Below are 22042 nucleotides of genomic sequence, written 5' to 3'. Positions count from 1 at the left end.
ATGGGATTCTTGTCTATAGTAGTAGATATAATGGTCATGTGAGTTAAATTCATCAATTCCAGTCCATTTTAGTTTGCTGATTCCTAAAATGTCAATGTTCATTCTTTCCATCTCCTGTTTGACCATTTCCAATTTGCCTTGACTCATGGACCTAAGATTTCAGGTTTCCTATGCAGTATTGCTCTTACAACATCTGACTTTACTTCCATTACCAGTCACATCCACAACTGGGTGTTGTTTTGCTTTGGCTCCATCTTTTCATTCTTTCTGGAGTTATTTCTCTATTCTTCTCCAGTAGCATATTGGGCACATACTGACCTGGGGAGTTCATCTTTCAGTGTCATACCTTTTTGCCTTTCCATACCATTCATGGGGTTCTCAGACAAGAATACTGAAGTCGTTTGCCATTCCCTTCACCAGTGGACCACGTTTTGTCATAACTCTCTGCTATGACCTGACTTGGGTGGCCCTAGATGGCATAGCTCATGGTTTAATTGAGCTCGATGCAGCTGTGGTCCATGTGATCAGTTTGGTTAATTTTCTGTGGTTGCAGTTTTCATTCTGTCTGCCATCTGATGGATAAGGATAAGAGGCTTATAGAAGCCTCCTCATGGGAGAAACTGTCTGAGGGGGAAACTGGGTCTTGTTCTGATGGGTGGGTCCATGTCCAGTAAACCTTTAATCCAATTTCTGGACACCCAAGTTTAAATTTGATGTGATATTGCATGCCAACATTTGTTATTTTTCCTTTTGTTTTTCTAATAACCATTTGAAAAGTGTAAAAAGGATTATGAAATATTAGGCAGTACAAAAACAAATAGTTGGCCATATGTGACCCATGGAGGACAGTTTGCTGAAACTTAATCTAGACAGACATTGTTTCATGAAACTGTCCTAGCACACTCCATGGCTAAGCATTCCTCTTTCTTTTATAGTACAATACTTTGTTCATAATTCATCACTGTTTATATTACTTTTCTGAAGACTACCAATAATTTCAAACTAAGTTCCTTGAAAATATCAACTGCTACAAATATTTAGTGGTTAAAAACAAAGATTCTGGAGCCAGACTTACCAAGGTTGAACACAAGTTTCAATACTATATCATTACCTTTAAAAGCATTTGTTTGCTTTTTTCATTTGTTAAAAACAAAATTAAAACAATAATTTTCCATATAAAACAGAATCATTTTGAGGTATGCTTAAAAATATATTTTATATAATTCATGACACTAACGTAGATTTGAAAAGAGTTCTAACATGTTGGTAAGTAGCAAGTGAGAGCCTTATAAAAAACTATAGTTGACAAAATTTTATCTTCAGTTCATCTAATATAGAAAATGATATGTAAGTGGTACTCAGTAGTACTTGTGTTGAATGCATGAGTTTTAAATTTAACTATTTTCTATTCTTTCTTCCAGTGGTCAGTATATTGGGAAGAGGATGGGTCAAGATACAAACCCATGTACCATTTACACAAAGTTAAATTATACATCAAAAAGTTATTTTTAAAATATATGCATAGCACTTTTGCACTCTCATTGTTTGCTTTAGTCAGCACAGAGGCACATCATGACCACTGATGTTCATTATTTATTCACTCATTCAGGAAACTTTCATTGAACCTGTATCCTATGCCAAATAGATTGCTAAAATAAAGAATACAACATGGTACCTATCACCAAAAAGTTCACAATTCTGCAGTTAAGATAGATACATAAATTAATATCAGTAAAATGCAAAAAGTGCCACATAAAGACAGAAGAAAATCGGCATGTGCATGGTTTATTCAAGGAATCAAGGGAACTCACCAAAAAAGGATTTAAAAAAATAAATTAGTTGAAGATTGAAAGAAGTATTGAAGGTGGAATAGAATTTTTCAGACAGACAGATGAAATTACCAAGAATAGGAACAGTTTTTACAGGAACACAAGAGTATTTTGCAGTTTTCTTTTTTCAGACCCAAAAAAGTCAAAACAAAAGAACAAGGTGTAGGTGAGAGGTCAGGATAAAGCTGAAAGTTAGAAACTGCAGTTGTGGGTGTATGGTATTTCATGATAAGAGTTTGGCAAATAGAAATCATAGGATTTTCAGAAGAGAGCAGACTTTGGTATGCAAGGAGAAGGACTCAGTACAAAAGGAGAGGCAGGCAAGGCTAAATTGCAAATTAATGGTAAACCTGCAAAGCGTTAAGACCTCTTCTCCAGAGACTACTCAAAGGTTAGGAAAGATGGGACCAAAAAAAAATTTATCTAATGAATGGGGAATGGAGAAGCTATTCGACAGAATGGTTATATTTAAATGACCACAGGATATCCCCCAAACATATACACCTAGTGAACCATGGAGATATAACACAGCTTATATATCTGACAGGAGAAGGCAATGGCACCCCACTCCAGTACTCTTGCCTGGAAAATCCCATGGATGGAGGAGCCTGGTAGGCTGCAGTCCATGGGATCTCTAGGAGTCGGACACCACTGAGCGACTTCCCTTTCACTTTTCACTTTCATGCACTGGAGAAGGAAATGGCAACCCACTCCAGCGTTCTTGCCTGGAGAATCCCGGGGACGGGGGAGCCTGGTGGGCTGCCGTCTATGGGGTCGCACAGAGTCGGACACGACTGAAGTGACTTAGCAGCATATACCTGACAGCCTAAAGGCAGTCTGCCCTTTATTTCATACTGATTTCATAAATACCTCTAAATTAAGTTGAATTACCAATGAATTGAAGTTAAATGAAAAAAGAGCACACACTTTTGATCCAGGAAGTACAGGTCTTGTTGCTGTGTGACTTGGACAATGTATGACAGCCCCTCTCTGGGGCTGTTTCTTATGAAGTAGGCTTTATATTTAATTTCTTCATCTATAAAATAAAAATTCTACAAGCTTTATTGAGACATTATAAATTAAGAGAGATGGTATCTATAAAATGCCTGGTGTAGTGCCTATTATAGAATAATTTTTCAATTCCTATCATTCTCTTTGTCTATCTGTGTGCTGTGGGAGTCACAAAAATAAAGATGAGGTATGTCGTACACCTACAGAGCATTCACAGTCATGTTCAGATGAGAACTATTATACTGTAAAACTGAATAACTTAAGATAGTATCTACACAGTTTAAAAATTCATAGAGTAGACTACATTTTGAAGTGGAAAGTGATCAGCAAAAGACAATATAATTTTAAGTGAAAAGCTATAGATACAAGTCTATAAAGTTTATGGGTATTTTTATACTGAAAAGACATGCAGTAAAATGTTAACTGCAATGTTTTCTTCTGTCAGCAAAAAGAGAAAAGGAAAAAATCCAAAATAAAGAATGTACTTTAGTCATCACCAATATTATATAATATATGCAATTACATTAAAAGGTATGCTTATACATACATTATAATATATTAATAAATATATAAATATACATTAATAAATATAATGTTTAATAGTGAGTGATATATATTGTATATATATAATATTATATTATCATGGTGTCTGACTCTTGCTACCCTATGAAGTGTAGCTCACCAGGCTCCTCTCTTCATGGGATTTCTCAAGCAAGAATATTAGAGTGGATTGTAATTTTCTTCTCCAATAATAATAGTAAATGATATATGATTATATATTATTAAGTACATGTATTTATATACATTTAATAGAATACAAATCATATAAATACAAATGTAATATATATAATTTGTATATGAATATATAATAAATTATATACATTACATATATATATGGAGGGAGAAGATTAAGATGTTTCTTTTAAAATTTAGAGTAATGAGTATAATATCACATAGTTAGGAAATCTGAACACTAAGCCAGGCAAGTTTATATTCATGGAGTGAGGTAAAGTTTGCCTGACCAAAAATACATCTTGCCCATTCACTTAAGTATGACAAAAATCTGATTTTCTGCTTTTCTAAAATTACCATACCTTTGGGGTTCCATTTTTATCATGTTACATTTATCTGAGTTAAATCCATATTTTTTACTTCTGTAGAACATAATAAAATATTGATTCAATTCTGGTATATAGAAAGTGATGCATTATAAAACATATTTAAACAAATCATTATTTAAATTTTCATTTATCAAATTGTTTAAATATGTTTACAATCAAATATATTTATGAAACAGTCATATGTTTTATTTTCTCTGCAATAGAAAGATGCAGGAAAAATATAAGCTTCATATTCGATTACTCAAAGAGAAAAACACTTTTATGATTCAAACAAAAGATACATTAATGATTAATTATTTGTATTAGAGTATTACTAGTAAAAAAAATGTTATTTTTTTCTAGGGAACTTTTTGTGTGAGTGGTTTCAACTTGAATCAACAAAATATTATCATACTTGGGAATGTTTTTAAACATCTTAGACATATCATAGATTTAAGATAATGTACTCGGGTCATACATGCTCATTCAAGTCTGATTCTTTGTGACCCTAGGGACTGTAGTCTGCCAGGTTCTTCTGTTTATGGGACTTCCCAGGCAAGAATACTGGAGTAGGTTGCTGTTCCCTCCACCAGAGGATCTTCCCAGCTCAGGGACTGAACCTGCATCTCCTGCATTGCAGATGGATTCTTTACTGCTGGGCCACCAGGAAAGCCTCAATATACTATAAACATTGTTTTAAAAGAACATAAATATTTCCATAAATATTTTCATCAGTCTTACTTAAAAAAAAAATACACATGGCTCCTAATATTTCAAAGAACAAGATGGACTTTTCAATGTGCCCTAAATTTTTTCTGGACCCTAACTTCTTGCACATGCCCCTTTCTAAGTTTTCAAACATAATACTGATTTATATTTGCCCTCTATGGCCAAACAAAGGAAAAAACAAAACTCCTTTGCTCCTGCTTTTGGGTTTTCTATCAAGGTTAATGACACCATTATACACCCAGACGGGAGCAGCCAAGCCATATGATCAGTATTTCAAACTCTTCTGGTCTTTGGGTTGCCTACTTCCTTCCATTCAGGGGACAGAGTGCACTTTCTTCTAGAAAGGGTCAAGCCCTTCCACTGCAATACAAGCATTTTTCAGAACAGTCACAATGATAAAAAAAAAAAAATCAAATTACTTCTCATCTTCCTTTGTATGGACTACAATATAATGCATCCTTTCTGTGCTTGAACAAAAGGAGAAAAGAAACACATGCCATATAAAGCTATAAGATTGACAAGATCAGTGAAGGTCCATAAATCAAGACCAGCAGCACCCCTTAAACAAAGAAGGAAGAGAACACTCCAAACATGATTGCCTCAATTTCTCTAAAAATTGAAAAAAGGCAAGAAAGGAAGTGAGATGGTATGTTTGGAGAAAAATGGTATTTAATATTAATTTTAAATAATTGAAACAGGTATTTGAAGGGCGATCTCACTCACCCCTAAGTGACTACCTCTCTCATTGTTGCCAAAATTAAAACAGCAAGGACCTGGTGAGCATAGAACCTTCACAGTAGTCTACTGAGATAAGAATATTTCCACTGATTAGATTGTAAAAACAATTGCATTTTCCATGTTAACATAAAGAGCTGGTTTAATGCTTTTACTCAACTGAAATGGTGTTTTGTCCCTATGGTTGTTGTTTGTTTAGTTTTAATTTCTACATCTTTTACACAAATTGAAAAGAAGAAGTGATCAAAAACCACTTCTTATTTTCGATCAGGAATACAAGATTCTGGCACAGGAGTTCCTCACACTTCCCCACAACATCATCATGTCCTGTCAAAGTCTGAGCTCTGACTGTTGCTCTCTCCTTCTTATAACCTTGCTCGCTTCTGTTCAGCTTCTTATTGCTTTTGCTCAGAGCCTCACTTTACCTTTCCTATTGCTGTTATATCCTATCTTGTTGGTTTCCCTCATTTTCTCACCTGCTTCAACCTCTGCCCTCATAATGGAAACAGACTGAATCTTCTAAAGTCAGGTAGGATCACTCCACTTTGCAGATACCTGACTGTGGTCCATTCACTTTGGTGTGGCTTTCACAGCTTTGTAATCAAGCTGCAAAGGTAGCTCTAGGTTTATTTTCTAATAAATTTCTCTCCAAACAACCTATGTTGATCAACTCACAACCTGCATCCTACAGATATTTCCCTGACTCTGTTTCCATTAGTCAAGTAACATCTCTCAATACAGAATGCTTCCTTCCTTATCTTCTAACCCTTCTCATTATTAAACTCTGAAAAGAAAGGTCATGACTCATCTTCCTGAAGCTATCTTCAGAGGAGACAACATGTTCATCTCCACTCCACATGATGCTTCACTCTCTATGTCAACTTGGTGGGCCATGGCATCCAGGTACATTGTCAAACATTATTCTAGATATTTCTGTAAGGATATTTTTGGATGAGGCTGACATTTAAAACAGTATCCTCTAAAATGAGAGTGGGCTCATCCAATCAGTTGAAGGTCTGAATAGAATAAAAGACTGACCTTGCTCAAACAAGAAGGAATTCTGCAGTCTGACTGAGTTCACACTTGAACTCTTGATTTGGTTCTTCTCTGAGCCTCCAGCCTGCCAGGCCAATCTGCAGAGATTGAATATGCCAGCTGCCAGAATTCTATAAACCAATTACTTAAAATATATCTGTATATAGATTTATGCATATATATACTGATGCACATCCTATTTCCCCTCCCTTTCTGTAGAATGCCTGCCTCTTGAGAAACCTGTACACAGGTCAGGAAGCAACAGTTAGAACTGGACATGGAACAACAGACTGGTTCCAAATAGGAAAAGGAGTATGTCAAGGCTGTATATTGTCACCCTGCTTATTTAATTTACATGCAGAGTACATCATGAGAAACGCTGGACTGGATGAAGCACAAGGTGGAATCAAGGTTTCTGGGAGAAATATCACTAACCTCAGATATGCAGATGACACTATCCTTATGGCAGAAAGTGAAGAGGAACTAAAGAGCCTCTTGATTAAAGTGAAAGAGGAGAGTGAAAAAGTTGGCTGAAAGCTCAACATTCAGAAAACTAAGATCATGGCATCTGGTCCCATCACTTCATGGGAAATAGATGGGGAAACAGTGGAAACAGTGTCAGACTTTATTTTTGGGGGCTCCAAAATCATTGCACATGGTGATAGCAGCCATGAAATTAAAAGGCACTTACTCCTTGGAAGGAAAGTTATGACCAATATGCTAGACAGCATATTCAAAAGCAGAGACATTACTTTGTCAACAAAGGTCCATCTAGTCAAGGCTATGGTTTTTCCAGTGGTCATGTATGGATGTGAGAGTTGGACTATAAAGAAAACTGAGCACCGAAGCATTGATGCTTTTGAACTGTGGTGTTGGAGAAGACTCTTGAGAGTCCCTTGGACTGCAAGGAGATCCAACCAGTCCATCCTAAAGGAGATCAGTTCTGGGTGTTCATTGGAAGGACTGATGTTGAAGCTCAAACTCCAATACTTTGGCTACCTCATGCAAAGAGCTGACTCATTGGAAAAGACCCTGATGCTGGGAAAGATTGAGGGCAGGAGGAGAAGGGGACGAGAGAGGATGAGATGGTTGGGTGGTATCACCAACTCAATGGACATGAGTTTGGGTGAACTCCGGGTGTTGGTGATGGACAGGGAGGCCTGGCATGCTGAGCTTCATGGGGTCACAAAGAGCCAGACACGACTGAGCTGAACTGAATCCTGATACACTCCACAACATGCTACTGCCATCTAGAGCTTAGCTCATACTTTTTTCAGTTAAAGGTGAAAGATTGTCCATGCCTCCTTCCCTGGCTAAACAGTAAATCTACTGAGACAGGAATCACATTTTACTTCCTTTATGGCTAAGTCCTTTAAGGGCTTCCCTTGTGGCTCAGCTGATAAGGAATCTGCCTGCAATGTGGGAAACCTGGGTTCAATCCCTGGGTTGGGAAGATCCCCTAGAAAAGGAAAGGCTACCCACTCCAGTATTCTGGCCTGGAGAATTCCAGGGACTGGATAGACCATGGGGTTGCAAAGAGTCGGACACGACAGAGCAACCTTCACTTTCACTTTCATTACTAACTCCACAAAAATGTCTGGCACATGAAAAGTACCTAGTGTTTAATTAATCAAATCAATCCACATGGTCTATTAACGTAACTTTAAAAGGATACCTGCACTTTAAAAGGATACCTGTATTATTTTTCCTTACCATAGATGTCCTAATCAGTTCCATGTTTTGGGGGACATCCTGGCTGTGACTTTTTGTAAAGTATTTAAAAATAATTAGCTTGAAATGTCATTAATTGAACCAATGATCCTTGCTAGCATGAAGGCAATAAATGTAAGCCAACATGAACAGGTATTACTAAGCTTTCAAAAGTTTCCCTAATCTCTTATTATCCTTGCTGTTTTTCTCTGTAATTACTTCTTTAATCAACTGATTATCTATTAAGCACTAATATCATTATCTTACATGCAGGTACTAGTTATACTAAGAACCTCTGATGGATTTATTCTAAGAAAATTATCATTATAGTGACTTTGACTCAAACACCACATGAAGAAAAACACGCTTACAATGAAAATATTCAAATATGTAAACAAATATTCCCAATTACAATGTACTAAATTGTGAAGACAACGACACTAAACAGATGTGCAGAAAGGGCAATGGACCTCAGTTTGTTATGGCCTAAGTAATGGGAGGATGTCAGATGACAGGAAAGAGAAGAAGATGGACTCCTTTGCATATGGGCTTTCCCCGACCAAGTCCATCATGGAAAAACAGAAATAGTATAATTTGTATACAACAATATCATTAAGAGATGTTTACGGACAAAAGCTGAAGCATGTACAAATTGACAGATAGTGAAACTGGAGGAGAATTTTACACAATTTTTAGTGTGGTAGATTAAGGCCTATTTTATGCTTTTTAATTTACTTTTCAAAGAAAATATCTAGAAAGTGAAAACAGCTATACTTTTCACTTTGTTGAAACACTGAAGTAAATATCATTTTGTAGAATAACAAACAGATTAACCTCAGAAGAGCCCAATCATTTGATACACACCCCAGAGAAAAGACGGCAGAATAAAATACAGTTTTCACTTTACTGAATAATGCCCAATGTTTAGATAGCTTTGGAGACAGCCAGATGCAGTCCTGCATGTACTAGGAAGAAGCTACGAAACTCATGGATGGTGAATCTCCATAGTGAACATAGACTATCATATTATGTCATTGTGACTTAAATTTAGCAAATGCCCAAGGAGGTTGCATTTGAAATTCATGGAAGCTTATTTAGCATTAATGCACCCTAAGAGAAGCTTGGGCTTTCCGGGTGTCTCAGTGGTAAAGAATCTGCCTGCAATACAGAAGATGGAGGAGATGCCGCACATTCAGTTCCTGAGATGGGAAGATCCCCTGGAGAAGGGCACACCAACCCACTGAAGTATTCTTGCCTTGGAGAATCCTATGGACAGAGGAGCCTGGCAAGCTGCAGTCCACAGGGTCACACAGAGTCGGACATGACTGAAGCAACTGAGCATGCACGCACCCATGCGAGAGAAACTTAGGTGTAATGAAAAGCTTAGAGCGTGTCATTAAAAACTGTATTATTAAGACATGAATTAAAATAGTACAAGAAGAAATATGTTGTAAGTTATTTCAGAAGCCATGTTGTTGTTGTTCAGTCACTAAGCCGTGTCTGACTCTCTGAGACCCCATGGATTACAGCACGCCAGGCTTCCCCATCCTCTACTCTTCCCAGAGTTTGCTCAAATCCATGTCCATTGAGTCGGTGATTCTAACCATCTCATCCTTTGCTGCCTTCTTCTCCTTTTGCCTTCAATCTTTTCCAGCATCAGGGTCTTTTCCAGCATCAGGAAAAGAGACAGTGAAGAGACAGAGATAGAGATAGAGATAGAGACAGTGATAGAGATAGAGACAATGAAGGACAGAGAAGCCTGGCATGCTGCAGTCCATGGGGTCACAAAGAGTCTGACATGACTCAGCAACTGAACAACAACAAAGTTAGACTGCTTTACCTATTTCTGTAAGATAGACTCTATCAGAGGTTTTTTATTCAAAAAGAGAAAATGAACATGGAAAAATATAATACGTTAGTTTTCCCTGAGATAGAAATATATTAGGTTGATAGAATTTAATATTACCCATCATTTAGCATCTATATTTTAAAATCATTTGATAGTATCTATTAGTCTTGTAACAAAGAAGGTAAATGCTCTTCCTGATGAAAAGAAGAGGGCCTGCTCTTCAGGAATGGGGATGGTGATTTTCAAAATGGCAAAAATAATGATATTCACCTTCTTAAAATAATTTCTACACCCAAAATGATCCAGACCCTATTGGAGGTATTGTGTGTGTTAGTCACTTAGTCATGTCTGACTCTTTGTGACCCCATGGACTGTAGCCCACCAGGCTCCTCTGTCCATGAAATTCTCCAGGCAAGAATACTAAAGTGGGTAGCCATTCTGTGGGGGCTGTTCCCAACCCAGGAATTGAACCTGGGTTTCCTGCATTGCAGGCAGATTCTTTACCATCTGGGCCACAAGGGAGGCCCCTTTAGTGTGTGCATGTGTGTGTGTGTGTGTATGTGTTGTGTTGTACTGGGGGTTCTACAACAGTAAATCAAACTTAACTAACTTCTGTGTCCCTGTAAATCCTCTATTTGGTTAAAAACGCAATATATCCAGTCAACCATTTCCAAACACCAAGCCAGTGCTGGGCTTTCTTCTCATCCCAGATAAAGTTGACTCTGTGGACCCAGCCAATCAGGGGTTTCCTACGTTTTTCATGTTGTTCTTTATTCATTATCCTATAAAAGCTTCTTGCCTCCTGCCACATTTTGCAGTTCTTCACAAGAAGACTGTCTCATTTACGAAGTGTCAAACTTTGTTTGTATCACCAAAACTGTCTTGTTTAAACACATTTTAGTTTTTGGTTTGTGTGGAATGGGATTGGAAGCTGATGGCTAAAGGCCTTTGGAACACTTGATATAGTGAAGTATCAGGATAAGTCACTCAAATTTGAACTCTGTTCCTTTGACAGATCTTGGATCCAAACAAACTTTATTGTTTTTTCTTTTAATTAAAAAAAAAAATCGGCTGCATCCCAAGCCTTGTGTGGAGAAGGCAATGGCACCCCACTCCAGTACTCTTGCCTGGAAAATCCCATGGACGGAGGAGCCTGGTAGGCTGCAGTCGATGGGGTCACTAAGAGTCAGACAGGACTGAGCAACTTCACTTTCACTTTTCACTTTAATCCATTGGAGAAGGAAATGGCAACCCACTCCAATGTTCTTGCCTGGAGAATCCCAGGGATAGGGGAGCCTGGTGGGCTGCCGTCTATGAGGTTTCACAGAGTTGGACATGACTGAAGCAACTTAGCAGCAGCAGCAGCAGCATCAAGCCTTGTGGGATCTTAGTTCTCTGACCAGGGATTGAACCTGGGCCCTGGGCAGTGAAAGTGCAGAGTCCTAACTACTGGACCACCAGGGAATTCCCAACTTTTAATTTTTTTTTTTAAATAAAAATCATTTCCAGAAATGTTCTGAGGTCCTGGAAAGGCTCTGTGCTTTGTTAAGCTTCCTAGAAATGTACTGGATTATGGAAAATTTGGCTTCCCTGGTGGCTCAGAGGTTAAAGTGACTGCCTGGAATGTGGGAGACCTGGGTTTGATCCCTGGGTTGGGAAGATCCCCTGGAGAAGGAAATGGCAACCCACTCCAGTACTCTTGCCTGGAGAATCCCATGGAGGGAGGAGACTGGTAGGCTACAGTCCATGGGGTCACAGAGTCAGACATGACTGAGCGACTTCACTTCACTTTCACTACGGAAAGTTTCTGGTGTATTTCTATTAAGAGTTCCCAGTGAGTGGTAACTGCTAGGGGACTCACAAAGCCTGGAGGTAAATCCACAGCAAACCACTGCAGGACTCAAGGATGACATTAGGGGGTCCACTACCATAATGAAATCTCCTGAAAGAAAAAAAAAAAAAAATCTTTTGCTAATGGGAATCTTGGAAGCCAAAGCCACAGAACCAATGGGCAAAGATAACTTACCACCTAACTCAGATTCACGTCTTAGAAAAGTTAGTCACAGAATGGGTTAGATTCAGATGAGCTCAGCACCAAACTCAACAAAATTTCCAAGCTTCAATGTACACTGCAAAACCCCAAAAGGCCCAATCCAGCAACACATCCCTCCCTCTTAGTTGTGAGTTTGGCTCAAAGAGACCCAAGGCAAGCTAATGAAATGGGATTCTCAAGTTTCAGAAAATCGTGCCTACCACTTTGGGCATGCCTGCCTATTTTATGTCCTGAAAACTATAGTTATCAACAGAAAATGACAAAATCTTACTAAGACAACCTAGAATTACAATGGCCCTATGGGGAACATCCCAATTAGACCAAGATTGTTTAATTAATAAATGCACTTGAAGACAAGATTTTCTAAATCAAACAAACAGAATGGGAAACCTATTTTAATTGAGATGCAAAAGCATCCAAAAAGTTTCAAGATTTCAAAATAGCTTCATTGAAAGGTTAAATTTCAAAAGACTAATGAAAAACAAAGACACAAGTGGTATCTAAAGCAAGACTATACAACCCAACGACTCCTACTATCCTCATTTATCCGAGTACTCAGTCTACTAGTCATCTGTTTGAATTGCTTTTCCACTCAGAAAAAAAAGTACAAGAATGGAAACCAAATTTAAATCCTTCCACAGCACCTAAGATGCTCCCATGTCTACCCTGAAAAGAGGATACCATGTTAGCCCCTATCAAGGTTGATAGGCCTCCTAAGAATTTTCTGGTAAACTGCTACCAGTTATTTCCTTAAAAAGTCAAGAGGAAAACAAAATTAAAATTAATGGACAACCTTGCCAAATTCTGGTAGATACCAGAGCTATATTCTCTACTTTTAACTCTATTTGCTCAGGAACTTGAAGACGCATACATCTGTGCTAAGTTGCTTCAGTTGTGTCCAACTCTTTGTGACCCTATGGAAGGTAGTCCACCAGGTTCTTCTGTCCATGAGATTCTCCAGGTAAGAATACTGGAGTGTGTTACCATGCCCTTGCCCAGGGGATCTTCCTGACCCAGGGATCGAACCCACATCTCTTATGTCTCTTGCATTGGGAGGTGGATTCTTTACCACTAGTGCCACCTGAGAAACCCCTCACTGGGGATGGGATCCTGGTAAAACTGGAAGAAGTGGGGAAGGGTTAGTCAGCTCTCCTGGATCTTGGTAGTGCCCAGTCAAGAAAGGAAGGTAAAATTTCACATTGTCCTTCTCTTTCAAAATTCAGACTCTTGTGAATTTGGCTTTGGAATATCAATGGTTGCCAATTCTTTCTCTCCAAGGGGCAGCTACTTCCTTCTTGTTTGTCTCCTTTTGTGTCCTGAGAACTCAGCTTAGCTTTCTGGCCACCTAGGACACACAGGTTAACAGCACTTGTATATATAGGCCGTTCAACACTCAGGTTGGGGATCTCAAAGAATGGGTGGACAGAAAGCTGGGTTTCACTCTATTTGTGGTTAGGGTCCTACCAACTGTTGCAAAGTCTCAAGGGAAATGTCCAAGTTCCTATTTCTTTTGTCTGTCTTAGACTATGGCTCTAATCTTGGCAGGATAGCAATTTGTGGGGTTAGTCAATACTGCCAGGAATATTTACTGTCTGTCCCAGCTGAAACTTGACCACAATTTGTACAGCCCATCTTACAAAGTGAGTCTTTACAGGAACAGAAGAAGCACACTTACTCTTTTAACCAGTCTCCAAAATCTCCCCTGTTCATCTCAAAAGACTTACAGATATTGTCAAAGATCTGGAATAGGAAATAAAGGTCCTTCTTGTTGAAACTCACATTCTTTCTCTGTGCCTTTTGAGATGTAAATATTCCATCTTGCCTTTTCTAAGAGTTGAGGGTAATTCTAAGAATTTGCAGATAATTCTTATCAGAAATAAAAGAAAGAAAAAAAAAGAAGAAGAAAAGAAAGGAAAAGCTATTTGGAAGCCGGGTGAATAAAAAAGCTTCAACATAAATATCCGTGAAAATTTAAGCCATCTGGGCAAGTAAACTTTACTTATTCCATCTATCAGAAACAATTTGGATCCAACACTCCTATTTATAGACTAGATTTGCATTATTGTACCTGTCTCATGGCTACAATTTTAAAACAAAATGTATAAGACCTCTGTGTTTGTCTGCATGTTTATGTATGTCTATGCATGTATGGTACAGATGTGTGCTATTTTCTACTGCATAATGGTATTGCCAAAATTAATTTTTCAAGAATTATATGTAATTTGTTTTAAGACAAACATTTAAAATAGAGTATGTTCTCAGAAACACAGAATCTAACTCAAATATTTTTCACATTGACACTGAATTAGATGGGCCACATGCTGAGTAGCTGGAGTTTATCCCCAGTGGATACTCCAAGATGAAGAAGAGGAGCTGAGCCCTATACAGATAAGAGACCGCATATTTCCTTTTCTCGAAGTCAAGGAGACCGCCTGGCCTATACATGCACAGAAAAGCTCCTTGGAGGTCCAAAAGGGAGTGATGTCAACATACTCACAGGCTTCTTTGCTACAATCTATCTTGGCTGAGACACATACATGGGAGGACTCTGAGATAAACCAAAACACAGACTCAAAACCTTGAAAAACAAGATGATTGGCCAAAGAAAACCTGTAAGAAATGCCACATATAAGTGATTCAAACAACCACAAGGGCACAACTCTTTCTCTGAGCCTGCCCATGTGACTATCTGCATATACCCTTTTTCCTTCTGATAAGACTTTACTTGTTTCACTACTTTCTCTCTGTGGAAATTCATTTCTCCACAGCTAATGGGCCAGGGCCTTGTCACTGGCCACTGGTCCCTGGGGGTCTAGTGTCCAGGATTCAATGCACTAACTGCTGCAACGTAACTTCAATCTTTGGCTGGAAATAGAAATCCTGCTTCAAGCCACTGCATGCTGAGGCCACCCAAGATCAAGATACCATTGATAAATAAAAATTAGTCTATGTTTGCTGGTTTAAATCAGGTATTTTTTAGAGTTATCAACATCAAATCAGGTATTTTTATTCTATCAAGGCTTACTAAAAGTCAAATAAGCTTATGTTATTTCTGCTAAATAATTTGCCAGCAAGGAAGATGACTTAAGATCATGTCTTGTGAAAATTTTAAGAGTAATCTAAACACAACTGTTGCATGCGTATGAGTTCAGTAGCTCAATCATGTTCAATTATTTGTGACTTCATGGATTTGCCAGGTAACCCTAGTGGTAAAGAACCTGCCTGCCAACATAGGAGATGCTGGAGATAAGGGTTCAATCCCTGGATTGGGAAGATCCCTTGGAGGAGGGCATAGCAACCCACTCCAGTATTCCTGGCTGGAGAATCCCACAGAGAAGCCTGGTGGGCTATGGAACATAGTGTTGTAAAGAGGCAGGCAGGACTGAAGCAACTTAGCATGTATGCACTGACTGCAACCTCCCAGATGCCTCTGTCCATGGGATTCTCCAGGCAAGAACACTGGAGTGGGTTGCCATTTCCTCCCTCAGGGAATCTTCCCAACCCAGGGATAGAACCCATGTCTCCTGCACTGGCAGGCAGATTCTTTACCACTGAGACATCTTGTTAAAAACAAGTGAATTAAGTGGCTGTAAGTAAGATATCAGTTTAAAAGTGGACTTTTCAACAAAAACTATACTCTATGGTAAGTCTTTCTAAAAATAGTTACCAAAATCTTTTTGACAACTTGAAATATTAAAATTATACTGAGATAAGTTAAATGATGGATACTGATTGAACATCTAGATTATTTCTAAATAAAATAAAATACTGAAACCCTAAATAATGAACATGGATTTATTCACTTTAGACTTCATTTTACAGAAGAACTAAAGAACATGCTTTGCACTATTTTAAAAAATTTATTATTATTATGAGGAAGAATATATTTCTAGAAACTATTATTCAATTCACAGAATGAATTCACAGAGTCCATAATCACTTACATCTTAGTTTTCAGAAAGAATTAAGTATCTTAAGGGTTAAGAATTCTAATGATTTAAAGCTTCTTATAAATAAAAGGGGTGAAATAAGACAACTGCCTATGAGAAGTGTATAAAGAAAATAGATTGTGGGTTTTAGATAGGAAAGGTATGGAAAACATGTTATTTTGTTTTGTTTTGTTTTGTTCCATTGTGTTCTGCTTTGAAAGAAAAAAATAAAGTGATTTTTCTTTTGTCCTAGAGTTAAATGACTGTTCCAGAATGAGAAAAGGAAAGGAAAAAAAAAGGACAAGTCTGAATGAATATTAAAAAAAAACTACATATAAAATTTGTAGAAGGTTTGTAAAGAATGAGTCTTGGGAAGGAAATTCTGTCAAGCTGGCTAGTACTGGAATGTATTTATTTTTTTAAAAAAGAATACTTTCAATAGCAGTGTACTTTTACTATCCAAAGTACACTGCTGAAAAATTAGCTGCTGGTCTCTTTCTGTTAAAAGGATAAAATTCTCTAAGATTATTGGTCTACTCAGTAAAAAATTATAAATAAACCATTTAAATCTTTTAAGTAATCTACCTGCAAAGCAATTTTGTATCTTACCAAAATAATTTACTATATTGTACCTTGTCTTTAGCAGGTTTCTGATTACTTTTAAAAAATCTGGTCTTCTGAAAATCAAAAGAGGTAAGTTTTTTTTTTTTTTTTAATGACTACATAATGTTCTATTCTTGTCTTTAAAATCATTTGTCCCTTTGATTAAATTGATATTTTTTGACAACCTTCACAAAATCAAATTCTAAATGAAATCTTTTTGACCTGAAACTAACTTTGCAAGTTTCCAAGGGACTCTTGGGACATCTCAAATTATTTTTTCACTCACCTTATAAAAGGAGAAATATTAAACTTATTAGGCATTTTTGATAGGTTATATTACAGGGGAAGCATTGTCAAATAAGAAGTGATGTTTAAGCTTCTTAATTTGAATATGTTATAATATCAGTGCCTCAGAAATTTTATGAAATTTCTAAAAATCTGATATATTCTGGTACATTGTTGGTCATAATTCCAGTTATCAACTTAAAATATGTGTCACAGAAGTAGCCAAATTTCCTTATCACAAACTCTCATCAGATCTTTAGCTGGGCATTTTTAAGCCTTCTGTTGTTTACAGACTGTTATTAATTAACTTTGATGCTTCTGCAAAAGTGAATTTCATGAAAAATATCCTACCAAATTACCTACTCTTGACCATAGACCCCATTACCAAATTACAATGTATTAAACATTAAGTGCCTATTTCACAACTGAAGAAGGCCCTACCTGATACCCGCAGGAGACCTCAAAATCAAACTGACTGGGAAGAGAAGTAGCCAACACTGGGGTCAACTAGTTCCTTCCAATCAAGAATGTTTCTTTCCATTCCTCTTTCCCTCTCTGACCATCATTTTCCTAATTCTCATACAATGTGAAGTCTTTATGATTCTTTTGTCCATCTTTACCTTGCCCTGGCCTGAAAATAATAAAGTAATTGTTTACATATCTCAGGCCACTGCACGGGACAATATTCCAAACTCCAACCAGCATTGAATTTGCTATGATGTTGGTCATACAAATTGGTCACTACAAATTGCTCCCTGATTCTCAGTGCCTAGGTTTCTCTGAAATAAGCTCACTGGATAAACACTTTGCAGAAAGCAGAGATACAGGTACATGAAATACATAAATAGGACCACTGGTTTAAAGAAGTATGCCTCACTTTGGCATCATTTCAGACTTAATGATTCTAGCTGGTCTGGGTTGTGGGAACCACAACTACTGTCCAAACCATGGGCATAGGTTTGTTGCTAGGGATTATCATTGTTTCCCTAACTCTACACTTTCTCAAAATTTTAAATGCATGAAGGCAGTGACTGACCTGCAGACAAATGGTCTCTCTCTGACTAGAGTAACAACAGGAACAGAAGAAGGCAACCACCTCTAAAAATGGTAGCCTGACACCAGGTCTTGTTAATACTGCACTGAGACCTGAAGAGACAATGGTAACTGAAAGTCATGCTACCACCTGTATTTTTGATCAAACTTCTTGAATGGTTGAGAGAATGATAAAAAAAAAAATGGGACCATTGAAATGACTTTCCTGGTCCTGCTAGAGGTACTCTGTCAGCAAAGAAAAGCTCTCACATCCCTATAAATGATCCACTTGATCAGAAACGCAGTATACACAGTCAGCCAACTGCCAAAGCCAACTCTGAGTCTTCTCACCCCAACAAAGTGCACCTTGAGATACCAGCTAATCAGATATTTTCTATTTTTATCTTCCTTGTTCTTTATCCTAAAAATAGTTTCTTGCCTTTTGCCCTATTTTGCAGTTATCCACAAGGAAGCTGTCCACTTCATGAAGTTTTAAACACAACTTTTGATTCAACTAAATTGTTCTTTAAACATATATGTATATTTGGCCACACAGTGCAGCATGTGGGATCCCAGTTCCTGGTCCAGGGATCAAATGAGTCAGATCTTCACATCAGGGGGCCAAAGTATTGGAGTTTCAGCTTCAGCATCAGTCCTTCCAATAAATATTCAAAACTGATTTCCTTTAGGATGGACTGGTTGGATCTCCTTGTAGTCCAAGGGACTCTCAAGAGTCTTCTCCAACACCACACTTCAAAAGCATCAATTATTCAGTACTCAGCTTTCATTATAGTCCAACCCTCACATCTATACATAACTACTGGAAAAACAATAACTTTGACTAGACGGAAATTTGTTGGCAAAGTAATGTCTCTGCTTTTTAATATGTTTTCTAGGTTGGTCATAACTTTTCCCTCAAGGAACAAGCGTCTATTAATTTCATGGCTGCAGTCACCATCTGCAGTGATTTTGGAGCCCCAAAAAATAGTCTGTCACTGGTTACATTGTTTCCCTATCTATTTGCCATGAAGTGAAGGGACCGGATGCCATGTTCTTAGTTTTCTGAATGCTGAGTTTTAAGCCAACTTTTCCACTCTCCTCTTTCACTTTCATCAAGAGGCTCTTTAGTTCTTCTTCACTTTCTGCCATAAGGGTGGTGTTATCTACATATATGAGGTTATTGATATTTCTCCCAGCAATCTTGATTCCAGCTTGTGCTTTATCCAGCCCAGCATTTCGCATGAAGTATTCTGCATATAAGTTAAATAAGCAGGGTGACAATATACAGCCTTGACATACTCCTTTCCCGATTTGGAACCAGTCTGTTGTTCCATGTCCAGTTCTAACTATTGCTTCCTGACTTGCATATAAGTTTCTCAAGAGGCAGGTCAGGTGGTCTGGTATTCCCATCTCTTTCAGAATTTTCCACAGTTTGTTATGATCCACACAGTCAAAGGCTTTTCATAGTCAATAAAGCAGAAGTAGATGTTTTTCCAGAACTCTCTTTTTCGATGATCCAGGAGATGCTGGCAATTTGATTTCTGGTTCCTCTGCCTTTTCTAAATCTAGTTTGAACATCTGGAAGTTCATGGTTCAAATACTCTTGAAGCCTGCCTTGGAGAATTTTGAGCATTACTTTGCTAGCATGTGAGATGAATGCATTTGTACAGTAGTTTGAACATTCTTTGGCATTACCTTCCTTTGGGATTGGAATGAAAACTGACCTTTTCCAGTCCTGTGGCCACTGCTGAGTTTTCCAAATTTGCTGGCATATTGAGTGCAGCACTTTCATAGCATCATCTTTTGGGATTTGAAATAGCTAAACTGGAATTCCATCACCTCCACTAGCTTTGTTTGTAGTGATGCTATATAAAGCCCACTTGACTTTGCATCCCAGGATGTCTGGCTCTAGGTGAGTGATCACACTATCATGATTATCTTGGTCATGAAGATCTTTTTTATATAGTTGTTCTGTGTATTCTTGATACCTCTTCTTCTTCTGAGTGACTGCTTCTGAGAGGCTTCTTCCTCTTCTGAGACACTTAGGTAACATGTTTCACGATATCATTCCAACATTGATAGCTTCTGCAAACAACCTCACCCATCTGGGTCCAATTCTCTTATCAACAGAATAAAGAAGTTGTTTTAAATATTTGGTGAAGTTCTGTCAGAACAAAATTTTATGATCTATGCTAATACTTACTGAGCACTTCCTTATTGTATAGTAACCTCGGATATGCAGATGACACCACACTTTTGGCAAAAAACAAAGAAAGAACTAAAGAGCTTCTTGATTAAAGTGAAAGAGGGGAGTGAAAACGCTGGTTCAAAACTCATCATTCAAAAAAATAAGATCATGGGATCTAATTCCATCACTTCATGGCAAATAAATGGGGAAACAATGGAAACAATTAAGGAGACTTAATTTTCTTGGGTTACAAAAACAATGCAGATGGTAACTGCAGCCATGAAATTAAAAGACTCTTGCTCCTTGGAAGAAAAGTTATGACCAATCTAGCCAGCATATTAAAAAGCAGAGGCCTTACTTTACCAACAAAGGTCTGTATAGTCAAAGCTATGGTGTTTCCAGTAGTTAGGTATGGATGTGAGAGTTGGACCATAAAGAAGGCTTAGTGTGGGAGAACTGATACTTTGGAACTGTGGTGTTGGAGAGTGCCCCTTTGGACAACAAGGAGATCAAACCAATCAATCCTAAAGGAAATCAATCCTGAATATTCATTGGAAAGACTGATGCTGAAGCTGAAGCTCCAATACTTTAGCCACCTGATACAAAGAGCTGACTCATTAGAAAAGACCCTTATGCTGGGAAGTACTGAAGGCAGGAGGAGACAGAGATGACAGAGGATGAGGTGGCTGGATGGCATCATCGACTCAATGGACATGAGTTTGAGCAAGCTCGGGGTGATGGTGAAGGACAGGGAAGCCTAGTGTGCTACAGTCCATGGAATCACAAAGAGTCGGATATGACTGAGTGACTGAAATTATTTGATTTAAAAATCCGCCATTTCAGTGAGTAAAATCAGATTTTATGAAGATGGGTTTTGTCTATGTATGAAAAGTGCAGATTCCTGCCCCTTCTCCTTTTACCACAAATGTGCTGAATCACAACGTGAGTCTCTGAGACTTTCATCTTAGTGTGTGTATGTGTGGGCGCGTGCATGTCTCTTTGATCTAGTATCCATCAAAGGTCTAATGTCCCTTTCCTTAACATTTTAAAACTCACACTTCAAAAATATTCATCTCACAGAATTGTCACAACATTTTGCAGAAATAAAGAAATTAACCATCTGGAACACCTAAACAAGACTCATTCCAACACTGACAATCTGCTATAAACATGAATAAAGAATCCAAATGTGACCCAGACTGAAAAAAGATAAAGGTTTTGAATGAATTATTGAGATGGTTCTAGAAGGAATTATTACCCGATGAGACAACAATGAACAGAAACAAACATGAAACCTCTCATTCCAAGGAGACTATCCATAAATTCTACATTATTTTCATTAACATTTATTTTTAAAGTAATTTGATGCATTTCTTGGACACAGGCACATTGCAGATCTGAGAGTCTATGCCATTGATCAAATTGTTGATATAGACAAATAGTATCTATATTAGTCAGGGTTCTCCAGAACAACAGAACCAATAAAACAATATAGATATTTAAGAGGAGATTTATTATGGGAATTAGCACAAGCTGTTATGGTGAAGTATGGTATACATGCGGTCAGCAAGCTGGAGAGCCAGGAAAACTAGTGGCTGAGGCCAAAGACCTGAGGATGAGGAATGGGAAGGGGACTGCCGGTGTGCACCCTGGAGTCCAAAAGCCTGAGAATTGGTAGAAGGAGAAGAAACTTCAGCTAACGAAGAGATAGTGAATTAGCCTTTCCTCTGCCATTTTGTCATACTTGGATCTTCAACAGAGTAAATGATGTCAGCTCACACTGGTGAGGGCAGATATTCTTTACTCAGTTTACCAATGTACATGCTAATCTTCTCCAGGACACTTCTATCAACACACCCAGAAATAATGTTTCACCGGCAGTCTTGGACATCCCTTAGTCTAGTATTTATACGTACAACTAACCATCATGGTATCTTACATAGTCTAGAAATAA

At 37.9% G+C, this 22042-nt stretch overlaps 1 protein-coding gene across 1 annotated transcript in view; it reads right to left on the bottom strand.

Annotated features, from left to right (window-relative positions):
- The window catches only part of SGCZ (sarcoglycan zeta), a 1114082-nt gene that overhangs the window by 646543 nt on the left and 445497 nt on the right, over positions 1-22042 (bottom strand). The gene's annotated exons all lie outside the window — the stretch shown is intronic.

Source organism: Oryx dammah, unplaced genomic scaffold (assembly GCF_014754425.2).
Source record: "Oryx dammah isolate SB20612 unplaced genomic scaffold, SCBI_Odam_1.1 HiC_scaffold_7, whole genome shotgun sequence".
NCBI classification, from domain to species: Eukaryota; Metazoa; Chordata; class Mammalia; order Artiodactyla; family Bovidae; genus Oryx; species Oryx dammah.
The sequence above is the reverse complement of the archived record's forward strand: the minus strand, read 5'-3'. Positions and strand labels throughout refer to the sequence as shown.